General features: G+C 40.6%; 1 protein-coding gene across 2 annotated transcripts in view; it reads left to right on the top strand.

Moving 5' to 3' along the window:
• The window catches only part of MAA3 (P-loop containing nucleoside triphosphate hydrolases superfamily protein), a 121,779-nt gene that overhangs the window by 61,969 nt on the left and 39,691 nt on the right, over nucleotides 1-20,119 (top strand). The window lies entirely within an intron of this gene.

Here is a 20,119-nt window from a genome sequence, read left to right as displayed (position 1 = left end):
TGTAAACTCATGTACAACACCCATAGATAGCCAGAAATTGGCCCCATCCATCCCCATCATCATCCCCCACTTCTCCATTATCAAATTCCTCCATATTCCCTCTTCTATCACTGTTGTTTTACAGGACAGCAAGCCTGTAAATTCATTACAGCACCTCCTTCTCGAGCTCTTTCTTCCATTTTAGCAACAAGGAGCAAGCTCTATCCATGTACTGCTGATCAACGATGGAGAAAGGCTGATTTCCCCTCTTTCTTCTCTCATATTGTAAAGAAATTAGTTCTTATCATTGCATAATAGATAATGCACGTGTATTTGTACATCTTTGCATGATCTTGTGAGAGTGAGAATTACTTCTCCTCACTCTCAGGTTGATTGTAACTGAGCTTTTCCCTAAGGGACTTGGTTTGAGCAGAAATACATTCCTTCGGGGGGGGGGGGGGAGGGTTGCGCATCTTCAACCCTCAATCTTGTCTCCATTACTTTTACATTTTCATGGCTGTAATTTTGTGAGTAATTTTCATTTTCAGCTTTAAGTGTTCATTTTCTTTTATATTAAATCTCGAAAACAAGCGAATATCATAATTCTTAAGCATACTACGTTGTCCGGGGTGTTTACACTTTTTCATGTACAAGTAATGATCTGCATGGCTGTGTGTAAACTATGAGATAGTATAAAAGTGTCAAACTTTTTGTACCACTGCCGTGGTGCTTGCTTCAGCCCATACAGACTGCGTTTTAGTTTACACACCATTTGCTCTTTTCCAGGAACTACAAAGCCCTCGGGCTGTTTCATGTAGATTTCCTCATCAATGTCAACATGCAAGAAAGCTGTTTTTACATCCATTTGATACAACTCTAAGTCCAATACAGCAGTGAGAGAAAAAAGCACACGTAGAGTGGTCATCTTCACAACAGGTGAGAAGATCTCTTGGAAGTCAATCCCTTCCTTTTGTGCATACCCTTTGGTAACTAATCTTGCCTTGTACTTGGGTTTTCCATCAACTGTCTTTACTTTGTACACCCATTTGTTTGGAAGTGGCTTCCTTTCCTTGGGCAATGACACAAGATCCCAAGTATTATTTGCATATAGAGATTTAATCTCTTCCTGCATAGCTAGCTCCCACTTACTGCTGAACTCACATGACTTGGCCTCTTTGTATGTAAGAGACTCACCCTCATCTGTAAGCATCACATAATGCAAGGAGGGGTCAAACCTATGTGGTTGCCTTTTTACATGTGTAGACTTGCGTACCCAATGATCAACATTTTCAGGAATTGGGTCTACATCAAGAGGTATGTTATTTTCAGCATTTATTGGTTGTTGTAAGGCATTTTCAGCATGTTGTTCATGCTGTACAGCACCTTCATTTTCATTTTCAGCACCTGTATTTTCATAATCAGCAAGCCTATCTTGCTGTCCATGACCTCCTTGTACTTCTATTTGTTGTCCATCATCATCTGGCTCAAAAATAACCAGCTGATGATCAGTTTCAGCCTGTGGTACAGCACCATGAGGCTCATTTTCTGAAGTAATAGGTGGCTGCAAACTCTGAAATTTCACATTTTTCATATCTTCATTAGAGGATAAAGTACCCTTCAGCAAATTTGCCTCATTAAACACAACATTACGGCTGGGAATAATTTTCTTGAACCGAGGTGACCACACTCTGTAGCCAAATTCACTCTCATCACCATAGCCCATGAAAATGCCTTTGGTGGATTTTGGGTCAAGTTTGTTCCTTAGCTCATCCCTAACATGCACAAAAGCATCACAACGAAAAATGCGTAAATAGTCATATGAGGCCGATTTGCCAGACCAAACCTCTAGAGGGAGATTAGCAGTGGACAGCATGCACTGCACTCTTTCACATAAAGTCCTATTATATCTTTCAGCCATCCCATTTGAAGAAGGGTTGTAAGGGACTGTAAGTTCCCTTTTAATATCATGCAAGTCACAAAAGGACTTGAATTCAGTTGATGTGAACTCACCCTCATTATTAGTTCTCAAGCATTTCAGCTTTTTACCTGTCTGAGTGGTTACAAATGCATGAAAAGTTTTAAAAACAACAAATACTTCAATTTTCTTTTTTAGCAAGTACACCCAAATCTTCTTGGAACAGTCATCAATAAAGGAGACAAAATATGCAACACCACCCGACGATTTTACGAGCATACTACATACATCAAAATGCACTAAGTCCAAGACATTTGACTTACGAGAGACACTAGAGTAAAATGAAAATTTTATTTGCTTTCCAAATTGATACTCATGAGAAAAGTCAAGTTTAGAGCCTTTTCCATCAACCCTCTTCAGAGAGGTAAGGACATCAAGTCCTTTTTGGCTCATATGGCCTAATCTCTTATGCCATAACTCCAAGTGGCTGCAAATTTCAGCAACTGCAAGAAACTTGCCAACCAAGGCTTTACAGTGCAAACAATACAAAGTGTCATTCTTGGTTCCTTTTGCAATAAGCTTGGAACCCTTTTTCACTTTCCACAAAGCACCACCAACAGTGTAGTGTAGCCATGCAAGTCAAGCTGACCAACAGATAACTCTTTTTAATGCCAGGCACGTATGTGATATCTTTCAGCACAAGCTCTTGACCATTGTCTAAAGACAAGTGTACTGTGCCAATCCCATCAATGCTACTACAGGCATGGTTATTTCCAAGATACACCTTTCCATAACTGCCTGCATTAAACATAGCAAAATTCTCCAAGCAAGAAGTTACATGGAAAGAGGCACTAGAGTCTATAATCCAAGTCTGGGTGACACCATCATGAATTGACAAAAGTGCATCAATCACATCAGCCTTGATATTCTGCATATCCTGCATGTGTCATACAAGGGCGTCATAATCAACTGCACATAATACATCAGCCTTTGTATCTGAAAGCTCCTCTATGACCACACTAGAGGCCACATTGGACTTTTCTTTGCCTTTGGTTGTCTCCGATGCATCTGTCTTTTCTTCCTTCTTCTTTTTATCTCTTGCATTTTTCTTTCTCTCTTGTTCCTTCTTGTAATACCTGCAATCAGGTTTCTTGTGGCCCTTCCGACCACAGTGATAGCAAGTAATGTCACTCTTTTCCTTTCCTTTGCTCTTGCTCATGTTTCTATGTTCTGCATTTGCATTTTTCTTTTCAACCCTGCCTTTTACATTGTAAGCTGAGTTGCTGCCTTCTTCACTAGACATACGTCTAATTTTTTCATTCAAGATAGAACCCCTCACCCCATCATATGAGAGATTGGGGTTATTGTTGAGTGAAACCACCAAGGTCTCCCAAGAGTCAAGTAGTGTCATGATAAAAAAGATGGCCCTAAACTTATCATTAAAGTCCAAATTTGCATCTTTGAGCTGATTTAAAATCCCTGTAAATACACTGAAGTGCTCAATTGCAGGCTTTGACTCATCTAGTCGCACATTCACCAATTTGCGCATTAAATATACCTGATTAACAGGTGTGGTGATCTCATAAGTAGTTTTCAGCTTCTCCTATATTGCATAACCTGTATCTAAACCCTTAATGTCTGTCATAATGTCATCAGTGACACCCATCTTTATGTAAACCACAACCTTTTTATTCACTTTGGCCCAATCTGCATCATACATTAGTGCGGATTTGTCTTCCTGCAAAGCATCCTTACAATCCTTTAGGAACAAAATGCCCTGCATACAGTCTTTCCAAAGACCAAAGCCATGACCATCAAATCGTTTGATCTCCATCAACCTCTTGATGTCCGAATTGGAAGAAGTTGCAGTCATTTTATCACGAATACAAGAGTAAATGCACTAAACTGCAGAAGCACAAGCTGAAGCAGCAAAATACGTTGCTGTTCTTCTCAACCAAAAGTAAATCTCTGCTGTTTGTACATGAACCAGACACCACACGGGCAAAAAAGCAAAAATTTACCAAATTTTGTGTAAATCTCCAAAATTTCAAGTACAAAATTGCATGAATGTTAGTCAATCTGACCTAGCTGAGCAAAACTTTGACAATATACGAAAAGCCCGAAATTTTTGGGATTCAATGTCAAGCAATTTTACTTAAAAGAGTAAAATTTTGACTAATGTGGCAAAATTTCCAAATTAATTGAGGTCACTACTCGCAATGTCTGCAATTTCTGACTTGAAAATCATTGACAGGCATGAAGGATGTGAAATGTGGGAAAAGCCCTAAATTTTAGGCTCAATTTTGCACAGAATTGAAACCTGTGTCTCCAGTGCATGAACTGCCACTAAGAAGGATGAATTTTCAAAAAAAATTTGAAAAGAAAATAAGGGTTTTTTAAAAATTTTACGAAACGATTGATAGGTCCCTTGACCCGCTGGCAGACATCTCGTCGCGGCACTGGCGACGCTTGTCACACTGGCCCTTTGATTCGCGCTGGTCGTCACTGTTGGTAGTAGCAGGTCTGCAACAGACTCGAGCCACCGTTGTGTCGCACTGCACAACTGTCTCCTACACTTCGTCATGCTGGTTGCTGCGTGTGGTTGCCGCCTGGTCGCAACCTGTCTATTGGTTTCTTGCTACCGTTGCCAGCTGCTAGCTACTCCATGCATACTGCCACATGTCTGCTATTGCAAGCCCAGCAGCCGTCGTCTGAATCTCAGGAAGCGTGCGGAGTCTTGGCTCTGACACCAGTTTTTGGAAGAAGAGCACAGCTAAGAGAGATGGGAGTCAAGCAGGAGTGAGCATGAGAGTGTGACGGTTGGAGAGAGTGAGCAGAGTGAAAGTACGAATCGATAAGAGTGTACCAACAATGTGTTGGTATACAAACAATAAAATGTATTTATACTTAGGGCACGTAAAGGGTGCATTCACATGTAAAATGCGTGTACTATACACGAGGGGTTTTAAACCGGACCTTTATCCCAATAGACATGCATGAATTTGAGGTCTTTTTGATAGGGCATTGATTACCTTGTTTTGCTTTCTAGGAATATGGAGTATTTGAAAGGTAAATTTAGCTAAATAATTGGTTCACCGAATATGCTTCTCAGAAATCTTTGGTTGATTGAGAAAATGTCTCCATTGTCATGGTCCGTCTTGATGAGAAATTCTCCACCTAAAAGATAGTGTCTTCAATGTTTTAAAGCTTGAAGCACGGCCATTAACTCCTTTTCATAGGTAGTAGTTGTGAAGATATGCTAGGGTTTGCACTGAGAAAACACATCAGTACGACCAAGACTGAAACACAAAGACTCAAATAGAGACAAGCAAAACTCAAACCCAACTCAAAACTCGAACATAGAGACAAACACAAAGAGAAGAAACTCTGAAGTGAATGAATGTTGTAAATGAATGTAGGAGTATACAAAATGCCGAAGGGCAGAGCAATGCAGTGTCGGAGAGAGTAACGTCCATCGGAGATAGATACTAAGTACTGTGACCACCAGTTGGAGTGTCAAAGCGCAGGAAACACTAAATGTTGATCATTAGAGTGTTAGGGAACTAAGGCGATAGCTAGAGAGGTGTTTGCTAATGTAGACGGCTTGTTGGACAGTCGTAGGTACTGTAGCAGTTGCTTGGTGGAAGAGATGGCAGTAGCTTTTGCCTGACACCGTATGTTGAAAACGTAGGTTGATTAGGTGCAATGATGATGCAACAGATTGAGACCTCCAAAGAGCAAGGCGATAGCAGTTAGTGATGGTTGGACAGTAGATGGTGGAAATCTGCACAACAGAATGAGAAACTTGCACCAAAGGATGATGTTGAATGGTGGGTAGCATGTCTATTTATAGATCTTGAAGGGTGACTCAAAAAATTAGGGTTTTGGGGGACCATTGAAACTCTCTCGAATTGTGCAAAAAATTTGTGTTTTTTAATTAATTAAGCATGATTTGGGGCTGTTTAGCAATCCTAATCAGCTTTAAAGCGTGTTTTAGCTCAACCCTCCCCTTAGGCCTAAAATTGAGCCTAAAAGAGAAGACCGACAATATTTACCCCAAGGCGTTCCACTTCAAGGCAGCCAAGGTATTGGAGAAAGGGCGCACGTCGGCTGCCCAATGGCCAGGCCTACCAAGATTATAGAGGCAATGGTTATCTTACCAAGGAGTCCAAGTAGTCACCCTAGAGAGGACAGGGCATCGGACAAAGGGTGCTCATTGGCTGCCCAGTGGCCTACTAAGCTCTACAAAGGCAGATGGAGCCACATTAAACTCTTTTTGTTTGTTTTTTTTTGTAGTGAAAAGTTAATTTTAAGGGTGGGGGTTGATTAAGTAACAATGACCCAGAAGATGGGAGTAGGGATGGTACATCCAACACATCTCAAAACAGTACATGCTTACTCACCCACTCAAGAATGTCGATGATGAGGGAAAGGTGAAGAAGTATCATGTAAAGAAGGATGATGGTGTAATCCATTGATGAAAATACCTTAGGATTTATCTAGTGGTGCTTTTGCACAATGGGATGCATAGTATGCTATATGTTGAAGAATGTTGATGCAACAAGTGCCACTTAGACAGTGGCCCTCGTGGAAAATTGTTCACTTGCCCAAGCATCCTAGTACAAAGATGATAAAATCATGCAATGCATAGGGAAAGGTACAATAGGGGAGAGAAGGCCGATGTCCAAGACAAGTGCCGAAACCTGTAGAATACTAAGGAGGGTAGAAATCCCCTCTCAATTTGGATGTCGATGCCGAAGAAGGAAGAGGAGCTTGAGGATGTTAGTTTTCATGTGGTGCTGAGAACCATGTGGATGAAGATGATGAAGCATCCCCACTGTAAGAGCAAGAATAGAAGTCACTGCCATGATAGCATCAAGAGGGATGTTGCATGATTTGTCGCGGGAGGGAAAGCCTCCATAGTAGTAGAAGAGCAAAACTCCAAGTAGATGGAATTATGAAAGAAACGACACATATCTCTTGTCTCCAGCTCAGAAAGGATTGATGCAAGTCTGCATATTAGCCTTACACTGGAATACAAAACCTTGCAAAAGAGACAAAAAATCTGCAAGACACAGGTGAGTAGTGAGATGCTCCAAAAAACAAAAGTAAAAATAAAAGAAAGCAAAGCTAAGTGCAATGCAATGAGTATGTAAGCATGCAATGGAAGTCTAAAAAGAAAATGCTAAGTGTGTTGCAACCATCACATACGGCGAGGCAAGGAAGTGGTCCTAGAAGGTGCAGTGGATGCCCTAGGAATGGATGCGTAAAGTGCAATAGGTGAGTCAGTAGCAGACCAATCAGCCAATCCTTCAAAAGTAATGAAGGAGATGGGTTGCTGAGATTATCTACATGCCACATCCAGTATCCGCCAGGGCAGTAGGAGCAGATGGTGCATCAACGGGAGGCGTAGCCCTAGTGGATTAGCTAGTGGGAGTGGAGGCAGTGGCAATAGTCTGTTGTGGTTTTCTAGAAGGAAGACCTTGGGCCTTGCTACGATAGTCCTCATCCACATGGCATGACCTTTGGCAGTGTGTGCAAAACCTATTTTTCTTAGGAATTTGTTGTCAAAGGGATCGTGTTTCTTTGTTTCCGTCGAAGGAAGTAGTGCTACCCTTGTTTTGGCTTGCCTTTGCATCTTGGGAGTTCTTTGCACTGTTGGTTTTCCCTTCCGAATAAGAGGCAACCAACCCTCGCTCCCTTTGAATGGATGTGTGTGGAGGACTTCTTGTGAACTTGATGATGGAGCCTTGTGTAACACAAAAACTGACACTCAAACTTGTAGAAGGTGGGCAGTCTAGGTAGTGAGATAATGTGCTGGATAAAATGAAAGTATTTGTTGGGGCAGCTTTTTCAAGAAGAATGTGACTTGATCATCGATTGACTTCGAGGAGCTGGTAGTAGCAAACTCGGTGAGTAACCACCGATATTTGGTCAATGATCTAAGTAGTGAGATAATGTGCTCGATAAAATGGAAGTATTTGTCGGGTAACTTGTTCAAGAATAACGTGACCTGATCATTGTCTGACTTTGGGGAGCCAGTAGTAGCAAACTTGGTAAGTAACCGCCGATATTCAGCCAACTTGACTTTTTCAGCACGTGCTTGGATTTCTGTCTGCAATCGTCAGTTTGCTGCATTCAATGCTCCACCAGCCTATGTTTTTGATTTTTTGTCCCAAACCATGGCTCGGCGACCATTTGTACAAGCCGTTTTTGCTGTTTTTGGATTTCTGTCTGCAATCGTCAGTTTGCTGCATTCAATGCTCCACCAGCCTATGTTTTTGATTTTTTGTCCCAAACCATGGCTCGGCGACCATTTGTACAAGCCGTTTTTGCTGTTTTTGGCAGTTTTTGAGTGGTTTTTCTTCATTTTTTAGCAATTGGCCTTAATTTTTGATTAGATTTTTGGTTACACTGTGTGTGAACTCTCATTTTGTGAAGTCTCTCGAGATGGCTCCTCCATGCACTTCTACAGATGATAAGCTACATGGACAACTTCAACGTATGAAGTTTGAGTCGAAGGACACCATGCTATCATTTTTGCTACGTGTTAAATAGATATAGGACTAGCTTTGACACATGCAGTCTATCCTTTCAGAGGCACATCTAGTGGGCATAGTACTCTACAAGCTTCCCTCCGAGTTTGACGGAGTGGGGGGTGCTTTGACGTTTGCAGACATCCTCTACATGTGTGAGCTTTACACATATGTCCTTTATGCTACTTGAGCATGAGACATCTTTGCGTTTACAAGGAAGGCTCTCATCTCACTATGGAGGTTCTAGTAAGGCCTTTACAGCTTCAAAGAGGGGTGATAGGAAGAAGAAGTCGAAGGCCCAATGTTATTAATGTGTTAAGAAGAGCCACTTGCGGAAGGATTGCAAGGAGTTAGTTGCCTCATAGAAAAGAAGGAGAAGAAGAAGATGTGGAATGTGGACTCCTCCAACGCGTCATCCTCTTACTCCGACTTAGACTCTGATCCTTCGGCCAAGGAGAAGTCTGCGATACAGAAGTAATCCACTTCTTCAGAGCTTGGAAAGGGCTTGATTGCCTGTTCCTCCACTGCTTTTTAGTCTAGGCGATGCGGTCATTCCTCACAACTCTCTAGTGCTAGAGCAGGAGTGTGAGAGGGTGGTGAGATGGGGCAGTTGAGTCTCATCTATACAGGTATACGGGTGCACAGGTTCCAGAGAGGGACGTTCATGATGCACTGGTAGATTCAAATCCTAGAGCTGGGATTGATATCCAAGTTCACACTGGGCTGTTCTTGAGTAGAATCGGCTTCTTGTTTTGTGCTCACATAAGGGGACACTTTGATGGTCTTGGCCAAAGGCGAGGAACCCATGGTCATATATGTTTAGAGGCATCTTTGACCGGATGGTCTTGTATGCTATTGCGAGACATTGTTGACAGATACTAAGATCTATTATGGTTGTTCTCTATTTTTAGGAGCTGGTTTGATCAATATTGACCTTAGGTTCTCTCCGAGACACCTTGGTGGTGGCTTGATCACCCATTACTTTGGGTATCCATGGTTCTACTCTGGTGGTTCTTTGTTGTCTATGATTATCATTGGATCATTTTATTGTATCAGATCACCCATGATCTAAGAGTGTTATCGGTCTAGACAACTCATGTGTGAGTCTGGGCTATGCTTGACATTACTGGGTATTTTAGGCATTTTATGGTGGTCATATTAGTGACTATTTAGGCATTTATTGCTGGCTGACCAACATTAAATGTTGGCCGACTAGCTGCCATATTTAGCATATTTTGGGCCTATTTGTTCAGTGGCTCCTCCTCCTCTCATTCAATCATCATCATTCTTCAGGTGGTCTTTTTGTTGGAGAAAGGAGACAGTGCCGGTGCCCACGTAGCCAGCGACTCACTATTGTACGTGTCATTCTTGTATTTGTTATATGGATTCCATTTCTCGAGTCCATCTGTGAGTTCTCTTCTTTTGCAGTGTTCTTTTGTTCTTTTGTTTTCTTTCTCTTCTGTCTTGTGTTCAGCAGTTTGTTTCAGCACTTGTCTATGCTTCCATTACTGTACCACGTTTGACAGCCCAAGGTGGAGGGATAGGGACACAACAAGCAGTGGATGGAAATCCTAGTGTAGGAGTGACCCAAGGGATGTGTGATGACAACACAAGTAGAAAATGGATATCCCTGCGTCTGAAAGGTCATGTGGGGGCTTTGTGAGTGTCCAAGAGTAGTGAGGGCGATTTCCATCACAATTGGTATGTGGAAGGTATAGCATTAGAGGGTGGCATTCCCCTTAATGATACACCAAGAGGTGGAGTGAATGAAGGGTAGGTAGATGGTGGGAGGGAGAAAGAGAGAGTTAGAAATAGAGATGGAAGATCCAACTTCTAGTATGGTTTGAGCAGAAATGGAATGTAATACAAGAGGGATTGAAGATGTGAGTAGATCAAGTGTTGAGAAGATAGTGGTGGGATGGAAGGGAGTTGAGAAGTGTGGTTCACTAGCTTAAATGAAATAGATGGTAGAGATATACTTGATGAAGGGTATTGCTTTGAGAGCCTTCTCTATTATATTTAACATACTGAAAATCATTTGGATCCTACACAACAAAAGAAGAAACAAGAGAGGATTTTGGCTCGTGCGACTCAAAAGGTTTATACGAATGTGACATAAGGCTTGGTTGAGATAAAGGAGATGGATCGCGAGACGTGGCAAATATCGTGGTTCCTCCAAGATCAGAGAGATGGCTAGTCTTACCAATCAGTCTAGATGGAGTAGTAGCACTCATTGGAGGAGTATAAAATGAACTATACGTGATGCACAAGTACTTTCCAAACTCTTCATTTGTAAGATGACCAAAACGAGAAGAAGATGGTAAACGTGAATGTGTTCTACCTCCTTCTCGAGGCCATAATGCCTTCTCAGAGCCTCTAATGATGGGGAAGCCTAATAGGGCGTCATAAGATCCGAAGAAGAATGTGCTTGAGACATTATGAGTTAGAATTGAGTCATGTGTGAGTCTAGAGCCTTCACAATCACCACATGATACTCTTTAGAAGAGCACCGGATCTGATAGCATGTGAAGATATGCCAGGATTTGCACTGAGGAAACATAGCATGCACGACCAAGAATGAAACACAAAGACTCAGATAGAGACAAGTAGAACTTAAACACTAAACGCAAAATGCAAAACGCAAAAACTCAAAACTCAAACACAGAGAGAAACTTTGAAGTAAATGAATGCTGTAAATGAATGTAAGAGTGTATAGAATGTCTAAGGGCAGAGCAATGCAGTGTTGAAGAGTGACGTCCACCAGAGATAGATCCCAAGTGCTGTGACCACTAGTCGGAGTACCAGAGTGCGGGAAACACCAAATGTTGATCACTAGATTGTCAGGGAACTGAGGCGACAACAGGAGAGGTGTTTGCTGATGTAGGCAGTCTACTGGACAATAAAAACGCAGGTATTGCAGTAGTCGCTTGGTAGGATAGATGGCAGCAGCCTGTCACCTAGCACCAGATGTTGAAAACACAAGCTGATTAGGTGCTATGATGGCATAGTAGATGGAGACCTCCAAATAGCAAGGCGATGGTTGGAAACAGACCAGCTAGGGCTTGACAATGATGGGTTATAGTTGGTGATAATTGGACAGTAGATGGTAGGTGGTTGATGGCTAGAATTTGCACGGTAGAGTGAGAAACCTGCACCAAAGGATAAGGTTGAATGGTGGACAGACTGTATATTTATAGATGTTGAAGGGCGCCTAAAAAAATTAGGGTTTTCGGGCACCACTAAAACTCTCTTGTACCTGCACCAAATTTATTTTTTCAATAATTAAGTGTATTTTGGGGCTGTTTGAAAATGCTAATCAGTCGTAAAGCATGTTTTAGCTCAACAATAGCATTCTTTTTTACATTTTTCCATCTTCTGCTTGTATAAGCGATTGTATGCCCTTCTTGGTTTAAGACTACACGAATGTAGTTTCTTGAAGCATCACATTCTATAAAGAAAGGTTTTGACAAATTAGGTATACTCAAAACATGTCATTTTCAAATATAGAACTTTAGAGCTTTAAAAGCTTCCTTCTCTAGCTTGGTCCACAAGAATGCCACGGCTTTCTTGGTTAAATCGTGCAATGGTCCAACAACCATTGCAAGCTATTATTGAATCTCTTGTAATAAGAGCATAATCGCAATAAACTTCGAACTTTATGAACGCTAGTTGATTTTGGCCATTCTTAATAGCCTTGATTCTTTGTGGATCCATTTGAATTCCATCTTTGGATACAACATGGCCCAAGTAGTGAATCTTTTCTCAGAAAAATTCACTCTTTTTGCCGTTCATATAAAGTTTGTGTTTGCGGAGTTCTTGAAACACTAATTTCAAGTGTTGCTTATGCTCTTCTTCATCTTTTGAATGATTCTTTCCATCATTCTATTGAAGGCTATAGGAGCATTGTTGAGACCAAATGGTAGCACAAGAAACTCATACAAACCAAAAGTTGTCTTGAATGCTATTTTATGAATATCTTGAGGAGCAATCTTTATTTGATGGTAGCTGTTCTTTAAGTCAATCCGACTGAACAGTTTGGATCCATCTAATCTATCCAAGATATCATTAGTTCTTGGAATGAGAAATCTATTTTGAATTGTCATTTTGTTAAGGGCCTTATAGTGCACACATGCACTAGGTTCTATCTCTCTTTTGCACTAAGAGGACTGGAGAGCAAAAAGGTGAGGAATTGGGTCTCATTAGACCCTTTTTCAAGAGCTCATTCACTTGCCTCATAATGTTCTCTTATTGTGTTAGACTCACATGATAGGGTGGTCTATTTGGAGGTGAGCTCCTACGAACGAGATCAATGTGATGATTATTTGGCCTCTTTGGTAGTAATCTGTTAGGAGTCTATAAAACAGTCTTCATACTCCTTTAAGCAACTCATTCGCTCGTCATTTATGTCTAAGGTGAACTCTTTAATTTTAGATTCTTTATTAGAATCTTTGACAAAAATCAAGTATAAGGAAATAGACTTTTTTATTACTTTATAAATTTGTCGATGGGATAAGATGGGAATAGAGTTTTCTCCTGTTGTAAAGCTCAACTACAGAGTGATAGACATTCAATGAGAAGTGAGCATGAGAGTGACGGCTGGAGAGAGAGAGAGAGAGAGAGAGAGAGAGAGAGAGAGAGAGAGAGAGAGAGAGAGTAAGAGAGCAGAGTCAAGTATGATTCGATATGAGTGTACCAACAATGTGTTGGTACACAAAGAATAAAATGTATTTATACTTAGGGCATGTAAGGGTGCATTCACATGTACAATGTCCGTGTACTATACACAGGGGTTAAACCGGGCCTTTATCCCAACATCTTCCACTCCCATATCAAAAGCAACATTTTACCCTTGAAAGAGAAGCTAAACTTATTTTGATTCTAATCAATGGTCGAATCTATTGTTCTATGCAAAGAGTAGCTAGTAATCTTACCCCAAGCCATAAAAGCTTTCTTTTCTTTGACAAAGTTTCATCTTGTTCCAAGGATTCCTTTGGTACAACATTCACTTGAGGTGTCTTTTGGGCTAGATTTCCTTCGTTGTCTTATTATGACATTGACAATCTATGTGTCCTTTTTTTCCACAAGAGAAACATTGTTCATCTCTTGTATATTTTGCTAACTACTGATATGTTAGTTTCCTTTTTGGATGACTAAGGTGGTGTATCTTTATCCTTATGCTTTAGTTTTTGTTTATCTGACTTTTTTTGATCAAGTATCTTGATTTTCTTCCTTTGTGGTTTTTCTTTTGAGGCTTTACCAAGTATCCATGGCATATGCAGTCCTTTAGCTTCTAGGGTTGCATCTTGGGCTCCTTCCAAAGTATAAGGCTTTGTCATCTTGACAGCTTGCCATACCATTGGATGTAATCCATGGATAAACTTTCTTATCTCTATATTGGAATGAACTTGATTAAGAGATGTAAATTTAAGAGAAGTAGTTGCAAATTTGTTGATATATGTTTTGACATTGTTTCCATGGCCTTGCTTCAGCTCATTCCATTCTTGTTGCACAATGATTTGAAAGAATGAAGACAGAAACTTCTTTTTGAACATCTTCTTAAACTCGTTTCAAGACTTGGGTTTCTTTTCCTCTGGAGCAACTTTGAGCTACCTATTTAAAGTGGCATTCTTTAGATGCATTTTAACCATCCTAATCTTTGATTTTTCTATATAATCTTTACCACCAAAAGTAGCATCAATTTGTCTAGTAAAAGACAGAGCTTTCTGAGAATCTCTCTTATCATAGAAAGTGCCAAACTTGACACTCTTCTCTCTAGGCTTGAAGTCTGTTTTAGCATCATTTTCCTTTGCTAAAAGCATCTTTGGAGATTCAACTACTATTGAAATAGCTCTCCTTGCCCTTCTCCATGGAGGGATTCTTGGGACAAGAGGAGGTAGCTTGCGTATGATGAGACTTTAAAGTCGTCGCTTGGGTGGATCTTAGAATGATAGGAGATGCGCTATCTTTTATAGACTTAGTTGCATCAATAACATTGATACCTTTCATATTGAGGTAGACCTTTGTAGAGAGAGAGAGTACGATTTGATTTTGGGTATACCAACAAATGTGTTGGTACACAAAGAATAAAATGTATTTATACTTAGGGTACGTAAGGATGCATTCACATGTACAAATAAATAATACACGTGTATTATATACGGAGGTGAATAAATGGCCTTTATCCCAACAGCATACAGATACAAAGTGTCGGGAACCTTTGGGTTGTTCACTAAAATTCTCTTTTTCACCTCTTGACATGGTGAGAAAGTTGGGCCTAAAGATCTTGTTGCCCTAGAAAAGTTTTTGTAAAAGGGAAGTCGTTGCTATGATGTCAATGTAAACGTGGGCAAGAATGAGGGAATGACAATACTTTGAACTTAACCAACTTGATCAATTATCACCATGAAAATATGAGAGAGAGAGAGAGAGAGAGAGAGAGAGAGAGAGAGAGAGAAGAAGAAAGAAAGAAAGTTATATTAACGTCTACAACAGGCCAAGTTGGCCTATGAGACCAAAATGTTGCATACAAAATGTCTGGGAGATTTCAAAAGTCCCAGTGAAGCTAACGTTTATGCTATGTTGAACTAAATTGAGTAAGTACAAAATGATATCTAGACTAGATACAATCTAGAGGTACTCCCAGTGCGGTGTGGAACTGCTCCTGGAGTATTCATCCTAGGATGTCCCGCATGGGTCGGTCTAACATGGAGAGAGAGAGAGAGAGTCAGTCGACACCATGTTGAGAGGGGAGGAGTCTATAGGAATTTATTGAAACAAACCACGGGCATTGAGTGCTTGAACCATATACTAAAGTGCTGATCTGTTGCAATTTTGAAAATTAGGGTTTTAAAACCCTAATTTTTGTAAACTTTGAGTAGCAAGCCGATTTTCTTCTTTAGTGCTTGGATTAGATTAAGCTAAGTAGAAAGTGCTTCTTGGATAAGAGAGAGATAGGAGAGTAGAAAGCATATGGTTGAAATTTCAACACGAGAGCTTATTTCAAATGCAGAGAGAGAACTCTAATATATGGGTGTGGGGCTTGGATGCTCAAAAGTGGAAAGTAGAGGCTATAAGTGAGAAGTGTTTGCTGAAAATGACAAGTATAGGGATACTTGTCTTTTCATAATGATACATGTCCTATTCTAGATGTCACATGTCACTTTTCTAGAGAAAGAAGCTTCTAAACCTTCTACTCTAAAAATCTCTCAAGTGGTTAAGAAATTGAGATAGTTGCTGAAGACAAAATTGTTCCTTGTGAAATTTCGGAGTCTTTGACATGAATAGAATTTTCATTTGAGTAACTTAAAAAAATAGTAACCTTCTAAATTTTAGGAGTTGCCAAATTTAGATTCTAGAGAGCTTCATTATATAGGTTCATTGGTTCGTGGTTTGTTTTTTTGATCATGAGTATCTTGTTTCACTTTCTAAAATGACTCAATATTTAGGCTTTTAGTCAATGTGACTGAGTGTAAAAGTCATGTCACAGCCATCCCATCAAATCAGCTCTTGAGTGGGAGGCGATGTGGAAGAGAAAGATGACTTGGCATCATGAGAGCTATCTCTTGGTGTAGAGGTGGTGGGTGGAATGTTGGTGTGAGAACCTTGCTTAAGCTTAGTGTCAATCACAATATTCCATAGATTCTTTGTGGCAAGAATATGTTGCATCATATATGCCCGCATAGGATACTTGGATATGATGAGCTTGTTGTTCATGCCAAGGTTGCCCAACCAATCATTATTATTGCTGGCAATGAGTGGCAATCATTATTATTGCTAAGAATGCTTCAATAATGCAAACAACAATAGAATTTTAGAATATTCATATCAATTCAGCCAAGTAATAGAAAAATTTTCAATGTTGGGAAAAAAATAGAACCAACAACTAAATAATACAATTTTTGTGTATCTTGAGGCCAAAGAACATGGTTCGAGGCAAAAGCCCCAAAATCTTGAGTGCCTTAGATATGAAATTGGGCAAAAGCTTCAAATTTTATCCGAAATTGAAGAAATTGGATGAAATTATTACCTAGTTGATGCTGAATGTCGCACCTTGCTGATTAAGCCTTGATTTTGATGAAATTTGTCAAATTTCAAAAAAACCCCAAAAGTTTTGAAGACATTTGGGTGAAATCAGGCTCTAATGGCAAAAACCTCCAAAATTTACCGGGAAATTAAAGAGAAATTTGAAGAAGTTTGTTAAATCTTTACTTGGATGATACCAGTTATCATGGAAAGGTGCCGAATGTCATGCTTGAAGATGAGTTGAGCGTCAATTTTGATGAAGATCACCAAAATTTTGAAGATGAGTTCAGTGTCAATTTTGATGAGGATCACCAAATTTTTGATAAGCCCCAAATTTATTGGTTTAATTTGGGCAAAACTTGGCAAATTCGATGAGAAGCCCCAAATTTGTTGATGATGATTGGTGCTAGATTTCTTCAATTGAATGGAGTTTTCTTTGGGAATTGAAGAAAGTCTCCAAATTTGTGATAAACTTTGGATGAGATTGGGTGGATTGGATGAAAACAACCAATTTTAGGCTACATTGTGCTTGGGAAGGGTAGTGAGTAGGTATAGGGGCTCGTTGGTATGCAATAATAGGATGAAAAATGAACAATTGATTTTCTAAATGAAATTTGACCCTCCAATGTGTTGGGCCAAGGAGGTAGCAAGTAAGGGTCATTGAGGCAAGATATGGGTTGGTAAGTCACGTGGCGCAAGCCATGTCAATCACAATGCAATGATGACATTCAGGCAAGCTTTTCTACTCAATACAAAAGAAAAGGCAAATCAAGGCAAACTTAAGAATGTTGGTCTCCATAGCGTGGGTTGAATATAGCAATGTATGATTGTATAGAGAATCACAAATCATGTGATGAGAGGTATCAAGTTTAGGGCGTATTGAGAAGCTATCAAGGAAGAGTTTTCGTAAAAAGATTTGCCAAGCTGTCTTGAGTGGATACATATGACAATCAAATATCTTTTGCTTACATGTTCTCACAAACATAGTGATAGTGCACATCACTTCGTCTATGAAGGCTCCAAAGCTCATGCATAAAAATCACTATTTGGAAAAGTGCCTTAGTCACGATAGATGGTGCTCCCATCTCTACCTTGTATATCTTTTGTGGCACTGAAGACCTACTCAATCATTGAGGAGTTCATAAGTAGAGAGGTCTCTCCATTCTTTCCCATCCATCATAAACCTTCCCTCTATCTGTAGTGATTGTTCTACTGTGGTTCTCTTCCTATGTTAGAGGCTTAACCTCCAAATAGGTGCTCCGTATAAGAGTGCTGGTGTAACCAATGTATCAAAGAGCTAGAGCTGGGATGAAGTTAATACTGTCTGTTTTGGAAATCGGGAGGATTTTTAATATTCTTTTTGTGCCCATTGTATCCGGGGTTCCTAGAATTGTATGTGCAAAAGTAATCCCCAAATAGACATTTGACTAGACTTGCACCATTGTCTTCCTACGATGTGTAAATCGAGGCATTGATTGTTTGATCCACTCGGGGAAGGTACAAGACATCATAACTTTGGTGTTCTCAAGGTTCAATATGAGGCCTTCAGCTTGGCAAAATACATATGGTACATGTATGTGGACGGTAGCGCTTCAATCCCTGTATGATGTCTGAGATAAGCATAATACATCCGTGCAAAATAGTAGCGGTATCAATACTCCCCCAAGGCCATGCAGGTGAAAGTGGGCAGCTTGCTTCACTCCAATAGTGTTGATGATCTCCGACATCCCTCATGGAGCTCAGACTTATCCAGCACTTGCCTTATACATGATACTATATGCAATGCTCGTGGTAGTGTATCAAATCTTTTGTAGAACTCCAGAAAGCAACAATAGATCCATCACACGTGCTCTACCCCCCCCCACGATTTCTTGGAGTGTGAGTATGTGGTCGTGAGTAGAATACTCTCTATTGAACCCTGCCTGTCCACCTGCCCAATCCAGAGTGTCTTTGCCCATTTGCTCAACTTATGCTCTAGCATGGGTTGATAAAGCTTGGCTAGCATGTGGCCAACCATCATGGTCTTATCTTAGTGGGAACCATAGGATCTCTAGTTTTCAGGATTGGTGCTACAGTATAAGTTGTCCAACTAGCAGGGAAGCCTTCGCAAAGGGCTCTGTTAAATAGGCGGCCTAGGAGTGGTGACAACATGTCTCTCACATTTGAGAGGTGCTCTGCTACCAATCCATTATCGTCTTGTGCTTGACCATTTTGGAGTTTGTTAATGGCATCTCGGACCATAGCTGTGCGAAAGGAGGTGTAGGTGGTGGAATGCCTTCCATGCCACATTGCTTTCATGCCTCAAGAATGGCTGACAAGACTCATGCTCTCATTTGGCCAAGTAGGCCCTCTTTTTCCTCCACACTAGTTGGCAAAAGATCACACATACTTGCTTATTTGCAGTTCTATTGTGCTTCCTGCTGCTGGAGGCAAGCATGAGTTTCCCAGCATTCCTCAATGTACCACTATTTTGTGGAACATTCTTGCTCTCGGAGAAAGGGGGGTGAGTGCAAGTCAGGTGTGACGCAAACACATGGTAGAGGAAGTTTGGAGTGTGGAAACAAGCTGTGTTGTGAACTCCTCCAAGGGAATGTATGAGACCAAAATCAGCCTTAATCCATGAAAAGGCGAAACCGGCCCATGGGTCACAAACTTGAAAGCCATAGACCGTAGACCAAGATTCAAGTACTGGTAGATTGTACTTTCTAAATGCTTGATAGGATGCTACACAAGCAAGTCAAAATAAGAGCTCTGAAAAGCCATGGACTGTGTTTTGTCCCTTGTTTCACTGTACATAAGTTTGTGTGCCCCTCAACTCTTAGGAGGTATCCTTCCTTAATTTGTAACTAAGAGGGGGTGCTGAGAGTCAGCATCTAGCTCCATATCTAGGCACTAGCAATGTGTATCCAGTGCCTTGTCCAAGCAGATTTTGTCATGTGTGCACACCCCACCATTTTAGATTTGGCCACATTTGAGTTCAACCATATTTACATGCTCCCACATCAAGTATTGAAGGCCCACCTACAGTCTCTTGAAGCAGGCCGATGGAAGGGTCATCCCACCTTTGGACATGATTGCCTTCAATATCAAGTGTCTTACTGCAGCAATTAGATTCTGGGCAGGGTTGATCACCCTAGCTGATGACAGTCCTCTACACCAGCCTTGAGTGTTACCCCCTCAGGTTGTGTAGCTCCTCTGTTATACTGCAGTTTAGGCATCTCAACTTCATGAACTTTTTTCATCCTATGTTGTCGAAAAGGTTCCAGGTAGCTCTTTATACTGCTGTTTAGGCATCTCAACTTCATGACCTTCTCTCATCCTATGTTGTTGAAAAGTTCCAGTTAGCTCTTTCTGCTGCTAGCATCCAGGAAGAAGGTAGTGCATGGAAACACAGAACCACAGCTTAGACTTTGTCTCCTCAATGAACCTAACCACAATATAATACGAGCAGCCTATATATAGTGTCTATCCAAGGAGTATTAATGGCCTCACCCTGGGTTTAAATGGGGTCAGCAGTGCTAGTTTAATAGGGAAAGGGCACATAGCCTTTGAACGAATAAGATTTACCCCAAAAAGTGATTAACAGACCAGTGATCATTTATTGAATCAGTAAACTAGTATTGTTTCTCAGTAAGGATAAATCAGTCAGTCTTGCGTTCTAAACTTT

This window comes from Lygodium microphyllum, chromosome 26 (assembly GCF_053477565.2).
Source record: "Lygodium microphyllum isolate KBCC chromosome 26, Lygodium_microphyllum_v1.1.10, whole genome shotgun sequence".
NCBI classification, from domain to species: domain Eukaryota; kingdom Viridiplantae; phylum Streptophyta; class Polypodiopsida; order Schizaeales; family Lygodiaceae; genus Lygodium; species Lygodium microphyllum.
This window is presented reverse-complemented; position numbering and strand designations above follow the sequence as displayed.